The sequence below is a fragment of the Lupinus angustifolius genome, chromosome LG11, assembly GCF_001865875.1.
Source record: "Lupinus angustifolius cultivar Tanjil chromosome LG11, LupAngTanjil_v1.0, whole genome shotgun sequence".
Classification (NCBI taxonomy): domain Eukaryota; kingdom Viridiplantae; phylum Streptophyta; class Magnoliopsida; order Fabales; family Fabaceae; genus Lupinus; species Lupinus angustifolius.
The window spans coordinates 25,850,781-25,871,940 of NC_032019.1; the positions used below are offsets into that span (position 1 = coordinate 25,850,781).

The 21,160-nt window shown below is 33.7% G+C and overlaps 1 long non-coding RNA gene across 2 annotated transcripts; it reads left to right on the plus strand.

The window, feature by feature from the left end:
• Positions 1,946-5,417, plus strand: LOC109359567. Of its 2 annotated transcripts, XR_002109076.1 has the most exons (5): positions 1,946-2,985; positions 3,094-3,148; positions 4,159-4,271; positions 5,043-5,076; positions 5,187-5,417. It is a non-coding gene; the product is annotated as an uncharacterized LOC109359567 (long non-coding RNA). The 2 variants fall into 2 exon arrangements; XR_002109075.1 differs by having other exon boundaries at positions 5,043-5,417.

The window sequence follows — 21,160 nt, forward strand, 5'->3', positions numbered from 1 at the left end:
TAAAGTGTAAAGTGTTTGAGAGAGAACCCTTATTTATCCTAATTACAAAATATTGGGCTAAACTCAACAAAACAAATCTAAAAAATATGAATAGAATATAACATCCACAACTTCTTTTGACCCATCAATTGGTCTTCACATAGCATCAACATCGAATTTCATCTTGTTGCACCCTTTTAGCTTCAATCCATCCAAACTGCACAACATAGCCAAAAACATCCGCTCAACCCGAACAAAGAGAAATAAAAGCTAAAAATAATCATAAAGTCTTAATTATGTCCTAAAATGCAAGTTAAATGCAATGCAAATGTAGCATAATTTCACACTCATCAAATCCCCCAAGCTTATCTCTTGCTTGTCCTCAAGCAAGTATTATGTCTAACTTTCACAATCATGTATGAATAATGATATAGAAATCATGACCCAAAATAACAAGTAGTCTCATGTTAGTTTTGAAACAATCCAAACATCAAGACAAGACAATCATGAACAAATTTATTTCAAGCTAAGTCATTGAGTCATAACAACTGCATGAATTAGGGTCACTCTTCTCTCATCACTCTCATGTTTTTAAAGGTCATAGTATTTTGGTCAATTTTTTATGAAAGTAAATTACCATAAGCTTGATTATAGACCATCGCCACTGACTGTATTTGAATGTATGTAAAATCAAGATGTCTTTAAGTGGTTGTAATGGGGCCAAGGTGAATGGGTTAAGGTGAGATAAACAAAGAAAAGATAATTCAAAAGGCTTATGATTGTTTCCCAAAATCCTTGAACTTTTTAGACATTCAATTGAAGCATTGAGATTATCTTAATTGGTCTTACACTATCATATGATTCTTTTTCAATCAATCCTTCTTTTTATAATATATTTTTTCAATCTTTTCTCCTTTAATATACTTTGTATTATTTATTCATTTTTTATTCCTTCTTATTATTTTTTTAAAAGAGAAATGATGAATTTTTTCCTTTTCACATTTTTATAGTTTCTTTCACTACACATGCCCTTTTTACCTTTCCCATTGCTTCAATCAAACATCGCAAATTACCCTAAACCCTCATTTGAGTAGCTATATAAAATCATTAATGTTCCGACTCAAAAGTGGGTAATTAATGGGTTTTCAATGTTTATAGCAAGCGGTTGAAGGTCAAAAGAAAACGTCCTAATTGCCTCTATCATTTTAATGCATACAAACAGAATTCAATCTTGAAATGATCACAAATCAAGTTCTAGAATGTACAATCATAGAAAATTATGCACTCATGAAATAAAAAGGGTTTTTATGTGATTGTCAATTCAAATCAGAACCCTTATTGTGTTTGACCAAAGTTTCTCACATTTGGTCCATTCAGCAAAAGTTATGAAACAAAGACTTTTAATTAACCAAATTTAATTCACAATTATCAAATCTAATGCCTTTCATGTTATTATTTTATCAAACATTTTTTTCTTCATTGAGGTCACAAATCAACAATCATCATTCATGCATACTTTTTCATTTAAAGCAAACAAACAACACATAGAACAAAGCAGGTGATAGATGAAATAGGAAACATATGCTAATGCAAAACATGAATGAACTATCTAAATGCAAAACCCCCTCAAACTTAGAAATTTACATTGTCCCCAATGTAAAAATCTAAACAATAAGAGAAAGAAAAAGAAAACTCACGGGTTAAATAGGAAGTGTCATTAACTCATGTGTCAATTATAAGTGGTTGGCTTTATTGGGTGTTGTAAAAGTACCTCCAAAAGAAGAGAAAAATGTTCCAAATGGCCCATATGTCCTAGATGGACTATGTGCAAATATCCTACTTGAATGAGGCAATTAATAGGCATTATAATGTTAGCACTTTTCCATATAATTTTTTTTTATTTAATTTAGAGAAGTTTTTAACCTCCACGATGTTAATATGTCTAAACCAAGGCTATAAACCTAATTCCTAAACCTTTCATCTCATCTCTATCTCTTTCACTTCCTCCCTCTCCCCCATGCTGATCTTCTTCTCATCATCATCATCATTAATGACTGCCCTTTACTACATGAGAACATGAATGGAGATGTAGATTCACTGATTTGCATCTACCACTATTCAGTATTCACTATATCTTCTCTCTCTTCACTCACTCAAACTCAACCATAACCATTCTCCATCATCACACTATTCTCCACACTCATTTCACCAACCACCTCTCTCTACTCTTCCCCTTCTCCTCCCGCCGCCCCATTCTCCTCCACCTCCTCCGCCCCATTCTCCTCCACCTCCTCCGCCCCACTCCCCTCTCCCACCACCAAATGGCTCTCCGCCCATGCCACCTACTACACTCCCACCGACCCCATCCCCACCCTCGATGGCGCGTGCGGCTATGGTGACCTCCTCAAACAGGCTACGACATTACTTCTATCAACCTCAGCGAGGCCCTCTTCCAACGCGGCAAAATCTGTGGCGCGTGCTTTGAGCTGCGGTGTGTTGTGGATGCATCCCTGGCACCTCCGTCATTGTAACTGGTACTAATTTTTGCGCTCTCAACAACCATGCTCGTGCCCAGGTTAGGGTTTCTTCTTCTTCCCAATCAACAAGTTAGGGTTTCCTCTTCTTCCCAGTCACCAAGTTAGGTTTTCCTCTTTTTATTAATGGACATGGTAGGGTCTTCTTCCTTCTTTCAATGAAATTCGACTTTGATTCCAATTCTGAATTCGATGTTGGTTTCGAAATGGTATACCCACTTGGCAATTTTTCAATTCTTAGTTTTTGTTAGAATTGTAGAGTGAACTGTTTGAGATTGAATATAATAATTATTAATTATAATAGACTATGTTGAAGAGTGATACCTCAGCTATGGAAGCTAGAAATGAAAATTTTATACAGGGGATTCCATGGGAGATGCTCAATAATAGTAGAATTCAGTCATGTGAGATTCGATTGAAGCACTACAAGAATTATGAGAAACTTCATTGTTCTCGCCAGAATCTCGATAAGGTCATTTTTTTTAACCTTCATTGAAAGATATTAGTCATTTTTTAGGGGAAAGACTTGGAATCCATTTCATGTTTCCTGTAATAATGTCTTTTGGTGCTTCTGAAGCAGGTCCAAAAGTTGAGGTAGTTGAGTCCGAATGATATAAACTGCGGATAAATAAAAGGTAATCTCAAATTTTCAATCACTCCTAATATTTTTTAGATGGAGATGTAGATGATCAGTGTAACAGTGATAAGGTGAACAAGAATGCTAAGGTGTAGAGAGCATTTGTTTGACATGGTTTTCACTTTGCAGAGCCAACATGATGAGTTGGAGGCTAAGTTTTTAGAGTAGCTAGTAGAGTTGGAAACTAAATATCAGAAGCTTTATGAATCACTTTACACAAAGTTGTGTGTGTTCTTCATTAGTATTGAGCATTGAATCATGTCTATTTATCATATAGGTTTTTTTGATTTATGAGACTTCTTGCTCAAAAGGATTTGTAATTTCCTTGTGGCCTAGGTCAATTATCTAAATTTATGATAGAACTACTTTGTTTTTCACAATGATAACAATTTTTGTGGTGGTTATAGAGGTATGAGATTGTCAATGGTGTGGTTGTGGTTGAAGGAATTACAAATGAAGCAATTCTAGAACGAGAAAACAAAGCTACAAAAGAGTAATGGTGTCATGTACATTCTCCTCTGATACTATTTTGGTTGTCATGTAATTCAGAGAAAGGAGTGCCTAACTTCTGGGTAACTGCAATGAAGAGTAATGAAATACTAATAAACTTAGCAACAACTTAACAATTCTTTTGAGGTGTGCTTGGATAGGACTAGAGTAACATTACTAAACTTCTTTGGATGTCATGTTAGTATGTCATCTTTGATCAGCCATTTACCGGTTTAATTCTTTCACTAATCTAACTTGTGTTTTATTTTCTTCATTATTTTATTAATGCAAATTCTAGACATTTGGTTATATATAGAGATATGATTCTGTACCAAATTGCCATGTTACTCAGATTTCTTATATGGTACAATTTGGACACTGTTGAATTATACAAAATGCATCATTCTTTGTAGGTTAAAGCTACTTGATTTCATTAATATAGGTACCTAGATTAATCTACAGATTTATTATTCATCCTTTCCATAGCTTGTGTATCTTTATTTTAATTTACATATGCAGGAAGAGTGGATTTTCAGAATTAACGCGGACAATAGTCATGAGGAATATGTTAGGGATCAATTGAATTTGGGATTGGTCCCTTTGATGTGCATTGTTTGTCACAACAAATTAAGGTACAACTTTGCAAGATGATTGCCTCAAATTCCTCTTTTGCTGTACATATTTTTATATGCTTGTTTACTGAATCTATCTTATTGTAATCTCTTTTATGACATGATTATGTTGAATACTTAATAGTCATGCTTGCAGGAAAAAAAGAGCACTTAAAACTGTTTAAAAAGTTGTTATAAATATATCTTATAATAGAATCATGTGTACATAGAATTCAATCAGCATGCTAATCACTGGAGAATGATTATGTTGAATCTCTTTTATGACATGATTATGTTGAATACTTAATAGTCATGCTTGCAGGAAAAAAAGAGCACTTAAAACTGTTTAAAAAGTTGTTATAAATATATCTTATAATAGAATCATGTGTACATAGAATTCAATCAGCATGCTAATCACTGGAGAATGATACTTATCAATTGAAAATGGTATTAAAACTATTAAATGAGACAAATGAACATGACTTCAAAATGCATTTGAAAGAGCAGCAACACACAACATAGCCAGATTCTATTAATGGATTTGACAGACAACATAAATGTATAGCAATGCAATATTTGATGCATACACTATCTGATAAGTAGGGTGCTCTAAAATCGTGTAATGTATTGCATATTGTATACTCATTTTCCACTACTACACCAAATTTTGTATTTTAAATTGATTGCTTTGTGGTTTTTGGATTCAATGAAATAGTGATGGTGGTTTTGAGTTATTATTATTATTTATATATATCTAATAAATCGGATTGATTCTTTTGATTTAACTCATAGGCTTCTTCTTCTCTTCCTCCTCCATCTCAATCAGGTATGAAATCTGTCATTAGATATGCTAATGACACGATTGTTAAACTGTGTTTCTTTTTTCTCAAATGAATTTTAGATTTGTTAATGCAACTTTTGTTTGCATGTTGTTAGAATTTTCAAGATGGTGGTACTTCCACTTTAAACTTTGTCCTTTGAGAGACTCAAGCATGAAACAGGGTCAAAGTGTTTAATCCAGAGAGCATGAAACATTCACCGAATATGGTGGCACAGATGAAATTTTCGTATGTCGAAGAAGAATAGTGTTTTTGTTTTTTGGGATTTTATGTTGTAATTGGATTTAATGCAACTCTTGTTATCTATTTTGTTATCTATTTTGTTTTTAAAATGTCATATAAGACTACTTTTAGTTCATGAGATTTTATGGTCTAATTGGATTTATAATGAAGGATGAATTATAATTCTTTCAACTCTGTAACACTACTTTGGTTATTTGCAATGAAATTTTATTATTGCTAAGAACATTTGTATTTTGTATTGTATATTTTAATAATAATTACAAACTAATGAGATTAAAGTTTTAAAATTATGAAATTAAATTGAGGTTGAAGTCTTCTAGAAACATATAATAGTGGAGGTTTAAAACCTCCATGGTAAACATTACAAAAATCACTTTAAATAGTGGAGGTTAAAAACCTTCACAAATAAACCGCTACAAATGTGTAGATACCAGAGGTTTTCTAAAACCTCCGCTAAACGCTTCTAGAAGTCATAATTGTGGAGGTTTTTGAAACCTCCACTAATCGCATAAAAAACCTTCACTAAATACAAAATCTGTTGTAGTGCTTGCGACATGCTTAATTCAAACACGTTAGGGTAGTGACTCTTATCCAGAGTACAAAAGACAACGTGACGAATCTAGGATTCTCAACAGATGTGTGACTATTGATAATTGTTGGGTTGTTCCTTACAACCCTTGGTGGTTTTTTATGTATGATTGTCACATCAATGTCGAGGTATGTAGTAGCATTAAGAGCATACAAAATTTATATAAATATGTTTATAAAGACCCAGATAGAGTATCAATGAAAGTCCATAGAGGAATAAATACTAATGAAATACAACAATATGTTAATGCAAGATGAATTTGTACACCAGAGGCCTTATGGAAAATATTTGGATTTAATCTTTACCAACTATCCTTTAGTTGTGAGATTATGGATCCACTTGATAAATTATTCACAAATACGATTTTATGACCATCAAATGATCAATGACATTCATTACACAAAATTTTGCATTTTGTGGAGGTTATTGAAACCTCCACAAATAATTCGAATAGATAAGCCAGCCAATTAACTAAATAGATAGTAGAGGTTTTTATTTAATTAGTGGAGGTTTTCAACCCCCACTATGAATTTCCCATTACAAAACCTAAACCCTTCATTTCTTTCAATTCTCTCCCCCACATCAAACCCTTCATTTCTTTCAATTCTCTCCCCCACATCAAACCCTTCGTTGCTCCTCCCATTATCCAAAACCCATTTCCTCCACTCTCATCCTTACCAACTTCACTCTCAAAACCATTCTATTTCCTCCAATTTTCTCAAAATCGTTCTCAATGGTTAAGGTAAACTCTCCTACCTCATATTCTTCCCCTTCCACTGCTGGGTAATACAAAAATTGTTGTTTATGTATACTGCTACAGTTTATCTTTGGTTAGGTTAAGGTTTTGCAATTGATGAATCAAGTAACGACGTTGCAGTTGTTTCATGATGTGGCAAAGAAATCGCATTCTAGGCTCCTTGGCTTAGACGTTGGTGATAAATATGTTGGTCTCGCTCTTTGTGACTTTAATAATCAAATTGCTTATCCTTTCAGATAACTAACAACTCTTCATTATTATTATTATTATCCTAAAGGATGATTATAACTTAAAAACAATGCTTATACAATTCTTTGCACTAAACAATTTGGATGTAGAAGCAATACATTATCTATACACATAAATTCCAAAACATTATATTTGCGACAAAGGCAGTAAAGAATGGAATAGAAGAAGGAATCGAATGAGGGTTTTAGGTCGAATGTACACAATATCTCCTTCAAAAGGAGATAAATTCTACCTACGTGTTTTGTGGAATCATGTTAGAGACCCAACCTCTTGGGAATACCTACTTACAATAAATGACACTGGCTTCCCTACTTTCAAGCAATCTCCTCAGGAACAATGTTTTTTAGAGGGAGATGATAGTACTTGTTAGTGCTTAGTTGAGGCTTCAAATTTACGAACACCTATTATATTAAGGAGATTATTTATTACAATATTAGTGTTTTGTGAACCTACTGATGTTAGAAGTCTCTAGCAAAGTTCGAAAGTTATATGGTAAAAGATTACCCGTCAGCAAGCTCTACCACTAGAACTAACTTTACATATAAGCTTCTCATAAATTTGAATGACCTTTTACTTCTTCATGGAAAACAAATCTCATATTTTGACTTTCTAGCTTTACCATTACAAGATCCTAAAGATAATGTAATAGCAAAAATTATTCAAGAACAACTTTCGTTCCATATTTCTCATCAAGATTTGGATGCTATGAGAAAACTAAATTCTGATAAATCAGTTGCTTTCAACACCATCATGAATGTCATTGAGAATAGACAAGGTAAAGTTTTTTTGTGTGTGGATGGCCCTGGAGGAACATGTAAGACGTTTCTTTATCGTGCTTTAATTTCAAATTAAGAAGTATCAGAAAAATTGTCCTAGCAATGGTCACCTCTAGAATAACTGCAACATTATTACCCTATGGTCAAACTGCAAGCTCACGCTTTAAGATACCTATAAACCCAGATTCATCATTAGTATGCTCAATCAACAAACAATCTGATCTGTCAAAACTAATTACGCAAGCATCAATAATAGTTTGGGATGAAGCACCAATGGTAAACATATATGTTTTGGAAGTAGTTGATCGAACATTGAGAGATATTATAGGTTGTGACGCTTCATTTGAGAGGAAAGTTGTAGTATTGGAACCACATTTTAAACAAGTACTTCTAGTAATCCCAAAGGGTAATAACGCAGAAATGATAGTTGTGTGTATTATTAAGTCTCCTTTGTGGGCATATATAAACGTCTTACATTTGCGTCAAAATATGCGTTCATTGAAAGACCAGAATTTTGCTAAATATCTTATAAGGATTGGAGATGGTGATGAACCAATAATTCATGTTGATTTGGTAAAAATACCCCAACATATGACAATAAGGTGGGAATGAGATGAGTCAATACAACAACTCATACAACTAATATTTCCCAATTTGGGAAGTCATGGATGAGATGGTTCTTATATGTCAGAGAGAGCTATACTAACACCCATAAATGAGAATGTTCATAACCTAAATGACATAATTATCAATCAATTTCTGGGAGAAGATCATAATTTGTTTTCTTTTGATGAGGTTGAAGGAGACATAAACAACTTATACCAACAAGAGTACTTAAACTCCATTACTTTTTGTGGTTTACCATCACATGTTCTAAAAGTAAAAAAAGGTGCACCGATGACGTTGTTGTGAAACATAGACCCGAAAGTTGACTTATGCAATGGGACGAGGTTACTATGCCGTGAGACTTACATGAATATGTTAGATGTGGAAGTCCTAAGTGGCCAACATGTTGGACATAGAGCTTTTTTGCCTATGATTAAACTTAAAACACCAGACAATGCGAGACTCCTTTTTGTTCTTATCAGAAAGCAATTTCTTGTCCGATTAAGTTTTGCACTCACAATAAATAAGGCACAAGGACAAACCATTCCCAATGTAGGGATTTATCTTTCTAAACATGTTTTTGGACATGGAAAACTATATGTTGCTCTATCAAGAGAGGTTTCAAAAGTTACAACGAAATGTTTTATTAAAGAATGAACAATTCAAAGGGAGGAAGGTGATTTCACAAAAAATATTATTTTTAAAGATATTTTATTGTCTCAAGTTTATGCTCTTAATGCTACTACATGTCTATACATTTATGTGACAATCATACTTTAAAAATAGCCAAGGATTGTAAGGAACAACCAAACAGTTCTTAATAGTCACACATCCATTGAGAGTCGTATATTCATCATGTCGTCTTTTATACTCTACGTAAGACTCGCTATTTCTTCACTATTTGTTTTTCAGTCACAAAGTTTTTCCTTCATAAGGTATAATATGAAGAATAGTGTCACCATTACTTTCAAAAAACATTATTTCTTTCTTCTTTATCTTATGCTACTATTTTTTTATAATTCAATTGAGATTTAATGTATACATTTCATATTTACTTTAAAAGATTTCATTATGTCAGACAAATTACCTCTTACATTTTCCCCACAACACCATAGGAATTTTAGTGTTCACTATAATGAGACATTGTGGCATCAATATTAAAAAATAACACTCTAAAAATGTCATTGTTTTTCAATTTAATCGTATAAAAGAAAACGTCATTGCTCGATTTAACATATTTATTAATTGTGCAATCATTATTACAAAAATAAGATTGTAGTTGACAAACATTTCATGATGATCTTACGTATTACATTCTAAACATGATAAATTTATTTAAATGATTTCACCATAATCATACACTTAACGTACAAAAAAATTTGCGAGTCACCAATTATTTGAATGTTCAATTTAAAAAAAAATTAAGATTACACCTATTGAATAAATTCAATTACATATTACAAATATTAAACACAAATACTATATTTGACATTTATAACATACAGACTAAATATTATAAACGATAGAAGAGTAGGTTGACAGACATAATAGTACCTGTCAGTTATAATTAATGGTAAAAATACTATATTATCATGTAAGTTATTTTTAGGTTAGGAATTGGTGGTGTGAATTTTTTGTTTCAAATAAGTTACAATTGTTTTTATGTCTAACAAATAAATATTTTCCATCAGTCACTGTCCAGAAGGTACAGATGTCAAATAGGGAAACAAAAAAAAACAATGTTCATCATCCTTTTCAAAATCTCCCTCCCTTTCTCTCTATATTCTCACAAGGTTAGCAGGTTTAGGCCATAATGGTGGTATCAAGCATAACCAGCGTCATAAAATTGAATCTCCATTGTCTAGCTTATTCGTTTTAAACATGCGATACTACTACTTCATCAATACTCAAGCCATCGTCAGGTTTTACAGGTCCAAAACTAGCTCGTCATCGCGTTCTAACTCTGTTGTTGTCCAATTCTTGATCGACTTTTAGGCAATGCCTTTTGTACCATCTAACAATTGAAACCATTGTTGTCACCTACAAAGGCTACAACTCGGCCATGAAAAACCAAATTTGTATTTGACCCGTTTTTTACTCGAGATCCTCAACCACTTGCTATCGTGGTGGAGGGTCTCATCCATGTGGTCGTTGTACCTCGCAATTCTAAAACCTCCACTGCATACACCAACAACTACTGCATAGGGTTTATGCTGCCGTAGGAGTACCAAAAAGAGAGGGAGAATATGAACATTGTATTTTTTTTTTCATTTAAGCGTATTCATGGAAAGATTTATTTATTGAAAGTAAAAAAGAAAAACATTAAAGGTTTAATATCTGGAAGTGTCACTTATTGAAAGATATTTAGTCATACAAAAAAGATCTACTTATTTGAAAACATAAAAGTAGGGAACTAAATACTAAGCTAAAAATAATTCAAGGGACTTTTTTTCCTATAATTAGTTTTTAATCTTATTGTCAATAAAAGAGATCATAAACTAGCAAAACAAATTGTTCAAAGAATATTTCGTAGAAGTCTAAAACCCCTAAGTTCCTAAGATAGAGTTTAACCATTTCCAAGGTTACTTGTAGGATTTTCATTAAATGAGCCACTTACACTTAATGGTCGTATAAGAATCCGATTATCATCAATCCCTCAATCAAATATAACCTGTCCGTGAAGAATTTCTCATTTAGGGAACATAAGTAAGAGTGTATGTTATATGACGCACTTTTCTCAATTCAGTAGTTCTCGAAATACCGCATGGCCGATGACATTGGTGAGGTTCTAGGTAGATAATCCTCTAGCCCATACAATTTTTATTTTTATAGGCAAAGATTAGTATTTTAATATTTATAATAGTGAGATTTAAATCCTCAACTTCATTACCGCTTCATTTTCTTAAACTAGCCACGCTGATCACCTTCTTCACAATAATCTTAAGAATTATTGGAATTACACTTCCCACCTTCTAGGAAGGGTTGAAGAATAATCTCACAATCATGTACTAAAAAATAAGAGGAAAGCAGTACATTAATTCAGGGCTAATACATTATTCAAGAGTAAAAGTCAAGATGATTGAAATGATACTGAAAAATAAGTCAAGTCTAAACACCAAAATCAAACAGCCACCTCCAATAGATTGCCGCTTTTTATGTTGACTATATCTATTATCATTCATTTATTTTTAATAGGAAAATGAAAAAACAATACCTAAGCCACAAACCTTCAAACTTTTATCAACTATACATGTTGATCATCTCTGCTCTTACTTTACCATATTGCCCTTTATGAGTATGGAATATACACCATGCGTAGTTTCTTTATGGAGCTAATATTCGATCAAATCTCCAATCTATATTCCCATTTGTAGCTGGTTGCTATTAACAAATAATTCCTTTTGTAGAAAGTTAGTTTGAGAAGTTAGTTTTGTTGGTTAAACACATTTTCCATTTATGCAAATATGTAGTTGAGCAATTAAAACTGATTTGTGTATTTTCTATTTTAGTTTGTATTTAGTTGTTGTTAAATACACAACCTTGAAATTCATTTCAATACAATGAGAAATACGTTGAGGCATTAAACACATTCATACACTTCTTTCTCTCTATCATCTACTATTCTCTCAAACAACAAAAACTTCTTCTCTGCTTTGCTTTGCTTTTCTTTCACTACTTTAACATCTGGTATCTAGAGCAACACCTTTTGTAGGAAATCAAGAACACAAGGATGGGGCAAACCAACTTTGCAACGAATCTCCCAATCCTTGATGGCAAAAGTTGACATCGGTGGTAGGTGATATTTGGGTATCAAGAGATTCTTGAAATTGTGGTGAATGGAGTCACACCACTGGCAGAAAATGCCACAAAAGAACAAAGGTTGAAGTACAAGGAGGATGTGAAAAACGATTGCAAGGAATTATGCTTCATTCATTAATGTGTGGACAATGTTCACTTTGAAAAGATAGTTGGAGCATAAACCTCAACCCAAGCTTGGAGGATCTTGCCCAAAGGAAATGAAGGTGCAGAACAATTGAAGAAAGTGCGTCTTTAAACCTTGCGTAGACAATCCGAACTAATGCATGTGGAGGAAAATGAGAGAATTGATGAGTTCTTCAATAGAATCACCATTCTAACAAATACAATGAAATCATGTGGTGAGAGGATTACTGATCTCACTATAGTAGAAAAAATCCTATGCACACTGAATCTCAAATTTGTCCATATTGTGGTGGCTATTGAAGAAGCAAGAACACTATAGAACATAAAAATTGAAGAACTCCAGGAATTAATCACTTGAAACACATGAACAAAGGATCATTGAACGTTCATGTGGGAGAGCACCAGACCAAGCACTCCAAGCACAATCCTTTAGAAGAGGAGGGCTACATAGTCGAGGAAGAGATTTTAGGGGTAAGGGTCATGGTAGAGAAAGTAGGGAGAACACTGACAAAAATTGGAAACATGTTGTGTCTGAATCTTATAGGAGAGGAGGACACAAGGGATTTCGTGGACGAAAGAAAAGAGTGGACAGACGAAAATCCACGTAATTCAACCGTGGAATAATTGGACACTTCTCATATGAATGCCAATTTCCAGCCACGATTCAGAACAATGAAGTGCAAGATAACGAGATCAATATGGCCAAAGGATTAGAATCAGAGGATGATGTGAGGATTGTCTTGATGATGATGAGTGAAGCTAAATATTTTGGAGATGGTGAGACTTGGTACTTGGACTCTAGGTGCTCCAACCATATGACATGGCACAAAGATTGGCTAATACGCTTTGATGAAAGAAAGAAAAGCTAGATAAGGCTTCCTGACAATAGAATCATACACGTAGAAGGCATAGGTGACATCTTAATCAGAAGAAAGGATGACAACAAAGCTATGGTCAAAGATGTCCTCTATGTTCCTACAACGAAAAGTAACCTCATTAGCATTGAGCAACTACTAGAGAAGGGATTTAATATGAATTGTATGACTCAAGAAACAGAAAGATCCTTACGACTCCACTTTCAGAAAACGAAATTTCCAAGTCACAATTGGAACACGAAAATCAATATGCTTGTCAACTTAATCACATGTGGATAACTCTTAGCTTTGGCATATGAGGTATGGGCATCTTAACTCTAGAGACTTAAGTATGTTGCATAATAAGAATATGGTAGCAATCCTTCCTTACATCAAGAAACCTCAAGCCAGGTGTGAAAAATGTCTCATAAGTAAACAACATAGATCGGCTTTTGGATCATATGCACCCAACATAGCTAATGACTTGTTGATCATCATATATCCTGATGTTTGTGGACCTTTTGAGATACCATCTCTAGGTGGAAACAAGTATTTTGTTTCTTTTGTTGTTGAGTTCAACAAGAAAGTATGGACTTATCCACTGAAAAAAAAAGAATGAGATGTTTGGGACCTTAAAGATGTTCAAGGCATTAGTATAAAAACAATAAGGGAGATATGTCAAAGTGTTGAGAACTGATGGTGGTGGAGAACTCACTTCCAAAGAGTTTGAGGAATTCTGGAAGGAAAATGGGATTGTCCATGAGATCATAGCCCCATACACACCTCAAAACAATAGTGTTGTTGAAAGGAGAAACATGATCATCATGAATAAGTTCAGAAGCATGACGAAAGGCACTAAGATTCCACTAGATTTTTGGGATGAGGCAGTAGACACAACCACCTATGTGTTAAACCTATGGCCAACTCAAAACTTTACATCTTTGGTGATTGAAGAGATCTAGTCAGGGAGAAATCCTTCAGTCCAACACCTTAGGGTCTTTGGATCCCTATGTTACACTCATGTTCCTGGCCAAAAAAGAAGAAAATTGGATGACAAGAGTGAGGCCATGATCTTCCTTGGATATCACCCTAGAGGGTCATACAAAGTGAATAATCCTAAGACAAAGAAGGTGACATATAACATAGATGTGTAATTTGATGAATTAAGTCATTGGGGGGACAAACTAGATCAACATGATTAAGCAACCACCAAGGTATACATCCCAGTAGAGACTACTAAGAATCAATAAGAAACAGAAGCAAGTGAAGGAAGTGATCCACAACAAGCAATTCATCAAGGAAGATCTGAAAGGGTTAGAGGTTTACCTTCAAGACTTAGGGACTATCATGTGTTTCTAGATAGTGCAATTACAGATGATGGAGTGCTTATGCTCTTTGCTCTAATGGATGCTACTGAACTAGTAAAGTTTCAGGATGCAATCAAAGACAAAGTATGGACAAATGCTATGGATGGCAAAACTAAGAGCCATAGAGAAGAACAACACTTAGGAGCTAGCCATTCTACCACATGGGAAGAACTCAATAGCATTAAAATGGAACTATAAAACTAATCTGAAGTCAGGTGGCAACATATCCAAACACAAAGCCAGACTAATAGCAAAAAGGTTCATTCTAAAGGAAGGAGAGGATTACTCAAAGATATTTGCACTAGTTGCCATATTTGAAACAATGAGAATCTTGGTGAGCCTAGCTAGCGGGAAAGGTTGAAAGATTTGGCAATTGGATGTCAAATCTACATTTCTGAATGTTCCACTAGATGAAGAAGTTTATATTCATCAACCACTTGGACTCATAGTTCTAGGTAATGAAGACAAGGTGCTTAGACATAGAAAGGCACTATATGGGCTAAAACATGCTCCCATGGCTTGGAACAAGAGGATAAACTCATTTCTTCAACTTGAAGGCTTCAAGAAATGCAAAGTGGAACATGGCATATACACAAAGACAACAAGTGACCTTGGCATATTGATCATTTGTCTATATGTAGATGACCTATTGATCATTGGAAGCAGTGTAGAAGGAATTGAAAGGTTGAAGAACAATCTTAAGCTTGAATTTGAGATAACTGAATCAAGCAAGCTATCATATTTCCTCGGTATTGAATTTTCTAAAACCAAAGATGGAATAGTGATGCATCAGAGAAAATATATAAGGGGTTGTTGAATAGACTCAATATGTATCAATGCAATGGTGACTCAACTCTAGTAGAAGGGAATCTAAAGCTGGACAATTGTGAGCATGAAAACTCAGTAGATAACACCCTGTTGACATAATTGGTGGGTTGGTTGAGATTTATCTACAATAACAGACCTGAAGTCTCATATGAAGTAGGCATTGTTAGCATATTTATGAGCAACCCAAAGTTGTATCATTTAGCAGCAACAAAAAGAATCTTGAGGTACCTAAAGGGAACCATAAACTATGGGATATTGTTCCTATACCAAATTGAGAAAGGTGAGCTACAAATTGTAGATTATACTGACTCAGATTGGTGTAGTGATAATGTTGAAATAAGGTCCACATTAGGATATGTGTTCCTAATGGGTCATGCTCCTATCTCGTGGAGTTGTAAGAAACAATTAGTGGTAACCATATCCACCTGTGAAGCAGAATACATCTCTTCTCCTAGTGGAGCATGTCAAGCCTTATAGATTCTATCTCTACTAGCAAACTTGGGTTTAAAACTTGATGAGTTTGTAGAGTTACATGTGGACAACAAATCTGTAATTGATTTGCCTAAGAACCCTGTCTCACATGGGCACAACAAATACATTGAAACCAAATTCCATTTCCTTAGAGATCAAGTCAACAAAGGGAGAATCAAATTGAAATATTGCAGCACAGAATCTCAACTTGATGACAAAGGCATTGAAGAATAGTAGATTTAAAATGCTTAATAACTCGCTTAGTGTAGTAGATTTAAAATGCTTAAGAACTTGCTTAGTGTAGTAGATTTAAAGGATACTCATCATGTTAATAGAATATGAATTAAAGGAGAGTGTTAAGAAATAATTCATTTTCTAAAACTTTAGTTTGATAAGTTAGTTTTGATGGTTAAGCAAAGTTCTCATTTATGAAAATATGTAGTTGACTAGTTAAAACTGATTTGTGTATTTTATATTTTAGTTTGTATTTGGTTGTTGTTAAATACACAACCTTGTTAAACACATTCATACACTTCTTTCTCTCTATGTTCTATTGTTCTCTCAAACAACAACTTGTTCTCCCCTTTGCTTTGCTTTTCTTTCACTTCTTTAATATTTGCTATGAATTTCTAAAAGCTAAGACATTCTACAGTTAATACTTTTACCTAAATTTTGAGAAGCTTAGTATCCAATTATTATTAACAAAACAGCAGGATGAAAATGAATTAATTGATATAGAGACAAGAATGAAGGAAAAACTTGTTAACAAATAATTCAATAATGAAGAATCTTCTTGAATGGAATGTGATACAAAAATAGAAGAAAGTTATTGTTAGTTAGTTGGATTTTTTTGATGTATTGAGATTTTGTTTATTTTATAAGTAAAATTTTATTATATAATAAGAATTATACAATAGACTAAATAAAAGTACAAAACTCTTAGAAAAGAGGGAAAAAGAATCAGGTAACCCCCTATACAAAACTCACCCATAGAGAACTAGAAAAAGATGGTTACATATTTTTTTATATTTTATTCATTATTGTGTTAGTGGTTGGGTGAGTAGTTTAACAAGTTACATCAACTTTAGAAAAAAATAATATATATAACTTTAAAATTAATTATAACCTCTTTTCTGAACCTATTTTAAGGTTGTCATATAGTGCCTAATGGTACTCATCAGTTTACAATCTTCTTCTAGGAACATTGGTATCAAGAGCGAGCAAGAAAGTAAATACAACTTCAATTCATTTTTTATTCTCCACCAACTCTTTCTCCAAAGTGATAAGACAATTGAGCCCCACCATTCTCCTCTTTCTACCACATAAACTCCTCCTCTCTTACCCTCATTGTTCTCCACCATCTAAGGCATTTCCTTTTGTATATTTGTTTAAATTTGTTTCTTTATACAAGGCCAAGCCATAGAGAGAGAAAAAACACGCTGCTGGCTAGGGAAGTGCACTAAAATTAAGCTTTAATTTGCAGCATAGGAGACACCATTTTATTGGTATAGAAGAAGCAATTCTTGTGCAGCGTTGGTCACAAGGAATCAAATAAAGTGCATAGAATAGAAGAAACAACAAAATTTGGTAACGGTGTTTGGAAAATTTTGCCCACGTCCCTGTGAGCATTGAGCAGTTACCAACATATTATTAGAGAATAAGTATTACAAGCACTAGCACACTCATGTGCCCAAGTACCCATTGAGTGTTTCAATGTGGTGTTTCTATTTGGTACGCATAAAAGCAAAGGACTTGAGTCCAATATATAACATTGGTTACTCTATTCTATTCCAATATTATGCAATGTAGGACTAATATAATAATATATTTCAAACATCCACAACAATCTCCATCTTGATTGAAATAGACGAATATCTCACTTCTTAGGAAATCTGCACAAGATTCTCCACCTTAGAGAATATCACAGAGGAGTATGCTCCCCTTCGTCATAAGCCTTTCTATATATCCTTGATGATGTTACCAAGAGCCTAGCTCTTCAAACTAGTAGTGTCAGTTCTCGTACCGCCATCTAATGGAACATCTCGCCTCTACACCTATTGCTAGGAAGTCTTTTGATATATGGAACCTCTACACAAAAGTTCACCAGCAATCGCACTAAATCTTAGAGCTTCCTTGAAAAGCCTAAACCGCTACCACCATTGTCTACTATGACAATCATAGTTCAAACGAACTGTCATACTCCACCATAAGGAGTATACCCAGTTGTGTTAATGCTAATCAACGCTTGTGCCACATACTTGTATCTAAGTCAATTCCCATGTCACATCCTACATCTCTATGAATGTTTGTGTTATAACTTGCATCTAAGCCAATGCACATGTTACACCCTGCATCAAGGTCAGCCAGTGCCTCTATGATTTTGTGGATCTACTATCAATTAATACATTCAATATGACTTCACAAATACATCATTAGGATATTTCATATTTCATCTCAAATGAGATCATTCTCTCAACATCTAGAGACATATTCCTAGCATGTGACTCAACACATCTGTCTCAATCTCCACCTTGGTCTCAATCTAATACATGGACATATGTGATTCTGGATCCAACACAATCATGGTCCCTATTATATTCATGTTATTTTTCCTTATCCTTCAACTTATTTAATTTATCCACGCACAGTACCTTTAATAGACTTTGTCCAGCCACCATGCATTCACCCTATTTAGCCATAATCTGACATCTAGGTTAAGAGACACCTACCAATTGGCTCTAATACTAGTTGTTGGTGTAGCGGAAGCGATCGTTGTACATCGTTGGCCATAAGGAATCAAATAAAGTGCATAGAATAAATAGAAGAGAAGAAACAAGAGAATTAGGTAACATGGTTCGACCAGTTGTACCTACACCCATAGGAGCACTTAACGACTACCAATATATTAATAAAGAATAAGGATTACAAGCACTAGTGTCCCCATGGGCATTTCCCATGGGGTGTTTCTATGTGGTATTTCTATATAGTGTAGAGGTGTCAAAATGGGCTACCAGAACAAGTTCGATCTAGTGCACATCGGATCCGGGATAAATCGAGTACAATTTATACATATCAAATTGTAAACGAAATCCGCCCTAAGCGGGTTGTTTGGCATGCCAACCCGCATTATACTAAAAAATATTTATTAAATTTCAACATATTTAAACTATTTAATATATATATATATATATATATATATATATTGCCTTATGTTTGAGTTAAGACGTGATGTTAAGTCCATGTATATGATTTTTAACATAACTTATTTTTTAAATCTCTCATTTCTATTGGACTCTCACTCCCTAACACAATATAATGTGTAACTTCACTTTAATATATAAACATTTGGACATTATCAAAAACATTATCTTTTGTATGCTCTTTATCATTACTTTCATTATGAACTATTATATTAAATTTGGATTTGTGGAGTTCTCTATGGTAAACAATTATGTTGTCTTTTAGTTATGATGTAAATTTTATTTTCTTTGTTATTTTTTTGTTGTAGACGTTAAATATAATTAAATACACAATTAAGAAATGAAAAATGAAATCTATATGGTTTAATGTCTTCTTCAATTTGATACATTATTTTGTTACTAGGCTTAAAATGATATTCTTCAAAATATGCAAAATAATATAATACCTAACTTTATAACATTACTGTAATTTATAAATTTTTATGTTTAGACATTACTCTATTTTTTATTCAAAGTTCATAATACAATATTTGTTATCTATTTTTTTATTATAAGTTGTTTTTTAAATTTTCACCTAAGGCATATTACCAAGCCAAATGTCCTAAACAATAAAAAAATAATAAGGAAGAACAGGTAGCCCAAACTCGCCTAGGTAAGCTCAGCGTGAACTCGGTTTTAATATAGCCCTACTAGGTCGGGCTAAAATAGTCAGATTCAATAAAATGTACCTAATATGATAATCAAGCCCTATGAATTTTCGGGCTTTGACGGACCGGCTCGCTTGAGCCCGCTCGTTTTAACACCTCTAATCTAGTGCTCTTATTTAGTGCACATGATAACAAAGGATCTGAGTCTAATATATAACATTGGTTAATCTACTCTATTCTAATACTAGGCAGTGTGAGACTAATATAATAACATATTTCAACCATCCACAACATATTTGATACTTAAAAAATAGAACTGTAGTAGGTTGAGATAATGGCCACTGATAATTTTGTGCGACCAGCCATTTCATGATTAGATGGTCACTATGAGCACTTGAGCACGCTGATGGAAAATCACTTAAGAGCCAAGGAGTACTATCAAGTGGTTGAAAAATGGTGTTGCAACACTGGAAGAATGCATGGAACATACTATTGCACAAAACAAAGAGCATGATTCAATGAAGTTGAAAGACTTCAGAGTAAAAAATTTCTAGTTTCAAGTCCTTGATCGTTTTACCCTAGAAACCATTCTTTAAATAGAAACTTCCAATGATATTTGGAATTCATTAAAGAAGAAATACCAAGGCTCCTTTAGAGTCAAATAGGCTCAACTTCAAGCCTTGAAGAAAAGTGAGTCAGTTACCAACTATTATTCAAGGATCACGGGAATTGCAAACAGTATATGAATTCATGGAGAAAAGATGGGAGATACTCTCATTGTTGAAAAAACCTATGCTCACTCACACCAAAATTTGACTATATGGTGTGCTCAATTGAAGAGTCCAATGACATTGACGAACTTCAAAACACCTTGTTGGTTCATAAACACAAGATGCATAAAAGTTTAACAATAGAGGGACAAGCATTGAAGACTTCTACCAATACTCATTCCAATAACATCAAAGAAATGGGTAGAGGTAGAGAACATGGAGGTCGAGGAAATAGAGACTCAAGCAAGAACTTTAAAGGTAATCCTCACCAGCAACAAGGGGGAGGTAGAATTTCTGAAAAATCCAAGATAAAGTGATAAAGATGCCATAAGTTTGGACATTATGCCTCTGAGTGCTACACAAAATTGCCTAACTACAAAGGAAAATGAGAAATGTCTAACTTTATAGAGGAGAAGGAAGAAGAAACATCGTTGATGACAACTCATGAGAAATTCCAATCTTATGTGTGGTATGTTGATACTGGTTGTAGAAACCACATGTGTGGAAGTAAATCATCTTTCTTTTATTTAGACAAAATTTTTTGATCTAAAGTGAGTTTTGGTGATTGCTCTACTATAAATGAGATGGAAAACTGAGATATTAAAATTCAATCCAATAATGGTTTAGTGAAAACCATCTCTAATGTATTTTACGTTTCTGACTTGAAAAATAACTTGTTGATTGCTAGTCAACTGCAGGAAAAAGGTTATATAATAATCATACAAAAAATACTTGTGAGATATATGATCCTTTCAGAGGATCCATCCCGGTT